Source organism: Branchiostoma floridae, chromosome 14 (genome assembly GCF_000003815.2).
Source record: "Branchiostoma floridae strain S238N-H82 chromosome 14, Bfl_VNyyK, whole genome shotgun sequence".
NCBI lineage: Eukaryota > Metazoa > Chordata > Leptocardii > Amphioxiformes > Branchiostomatidae > Branchiostoma > Branchiostoma floridae.
Window position 1 is genome coordinate 6263844 of NC_049992.1, and position 2617 is coordinate 6266460.

A 2617-nucleotide genomic window follows, 5' to 3' on the forward strand; every position below is an offset into this window, starting at 1 on the left:
GCGGGCTTCAAACTTGAGACCTTCCGAATTACAAACCATTAGACACGCCCACTATGTACGTATCGTGTGCCCATTTAAGGATAACGTCACCCCTCACCCATTTTTTGGGTAGGCCCCAAAAACAATACATTTATAAGTTTACAATCCTACCTAGGTTTATGATTTTGAATATGAATGTAAGTGCTTGTAAGTGTGGCCTTTTAAAGACAAAATTAAGATATAGACGGATCTCAATGCCTTTGACACGCTTAGCATCTTCACAGAGTGCAATTAGTCTCTACCAGACTGCGGCTCGCTGGAAAAATCGTAGAAATGGAGGAGTTAGCCGGCCAGAGGAATATAACCGGCCAGGGAACAGCACGCGATCGTCGGAGTCTGTTGAATCTCGGTGCCTTGTTTGATGTGCCGCGAGCTGTTCCCTGGCCGGTTATATTCCTCTCTATTTGTTCCATTTCTACGATTTTCCAGCGATCCGGAGTCTGGTAGAGACTACAGTGCAATCTGCATTTACCACTCCTCCATAGTTGTGAGTTTAATCATTAAAGAGTGCTTGCTGTGAGGGGCTACTTAAAACACCGTGTTATCAGTTCGCAAACATTTGGAGTCAGGCCACCTTCCGTGGGGCGTGATTTTGTTACGCGTCAAACAGCTCAGCAGTTTTAACTGTCAACAACTCAAACCGTTGGATTTGACTTTTAATAACGGGGGAGGGGGTTGATAGCACCTTTTTTAAGCAAGGCTTTCAAAAGTTACGGTGGTTGATAGAGTTAGACTGATTTGTAACATTTAAGGAGACAAACAAACAAATAGAATAGTATAGAATGTGTCTACTCTAGTCTAACAGCTAACTCTAAACTGTAACTTGTTTTGTAATTTTCCGGCAGTTACGATTTTGCTAGCTGAAGATCTGCTCCAATATTTCCAAAAATTAAAAGTATTGCCTTTGGTAGATCCACGCCCGCGGTGGATTGTATTCGAAGGTATATCTTTTCTATTGACAGAAATACCTCTGTTTACACCCCGCCCACCGGAATCAGCTCAATCAGACCGTTCGGCACTCGTTCGGTCTACTCAAACGCTTGAAAATATTCTAAGATTCTTTAAACATCAGTACAAGTTTGAAGGAAAATCTGTCGATTCGCTACTCCCGAAGGCTTATTGATTTAGTTTACTTTAGCGGTACTCCAGGGGTGTTGCCAAACCTATCAAAGTCCACTGAGCCATGGGTGCTCTAAATTTCTGCCAAAATGTTGCAAATCAAAATTCTATTATTTTCATCTTAACGACAAGATTATACAACTAAAAAAAATATCTAGTCAATACTACGATTTCATAAAGCAATGTTTTGCTCTGCGTCAACTTCAGGCAGAAAGAAGCCTTTATAAAAATGACAAACTCCAAGCGGTCGCGATCTACACTCCCTACATGTCTACAGGTCTACAGAAGTGTCTTTTTTATGCAAGCTACGTTTCTAACAGTTCTTTTCGTCTTAGATCACAAACGTACCTTCAAGTTGGTGCTCTTGTGTGGACTGTCAGAAGTTGTACCGCTTACACCGGAGTTCACCTGAGAGTTACGTAAAACTGTGTCAGGGTCCACCTGCCGGTCTATGACGTAATGCTTGCCCTGACCCGAAGTGACCTCGCGCGGATATAACAAGCTAGAACGTTTAGATGCCGCATAACATTGATTTATGGATGGTATATCCTTTAGGGAATATTTCATAGATGATAAATATGTTCTGTGGCATAGGCTTTGAATTATTAATGTAAAAAATATGATGTCCACTCACGCACATGTATACAGTCATATACACAATACAATACCAAAGCTAACCTTTGTTATTACGGCCATGAAAAATGGAGGTACTGTTTTGGTTGCGCCTCTGAAATTTAGTATGTGGGTAGGTCGTGGTAAGACAAGGGTCATATAGTCAACATTGGGCCTGCTGACGAGCACCCTTGGTACTACAGCAACACTTCCAGTATTTGTATCTTGTCTTATACATGCTATAGTCTTGTTATGAATGTTGTAATAAAAATATTCCATGTATATCTATGGTTTGGGAATACTTTTTGACCACATGTACCGAACCCGAAGGGTCATATCGTTATCATGACGTTTGATAAAAATTACTCATGTTTTAGGTCCCACTCGTCTCTTTATCATGAAACACAGAGCCATCTTTTTCCAAGCTGTTAATTTGCTATGCACGCGGGTTGAGATATTTTTGAAATTCAAGAAAGTTGGTGTTTGTATGTTCGGTTCTTTTATTTTTGTTTTTGTTTTCTTCCCAGAAAGATATCCTTGTCATTTGCTAAGCTGCATTTTGAAAACCCCATATTCAGCCCTAAGCTTAAGGGTCGTTTCAGAATGCAACGAAACCCCATATTCAGCCCTAAGCTTAAGGGTCGTTTCAGAATGCAACGTACACAACAGAAGACGCGGTCAATTTCACCCATTATCAAATATGCCAGTCCCAGTCAAGGCATTCTGGGGTCTCAAAGAGTGAATATTTCCGACAAAAGTGACTCTTTTAAAGGTAGATATATCTTCTTTATTGTTTTCAAGTCTTGGAGTTCAGACTTACCCTCTCTGATATTAATCTATCTAGTTG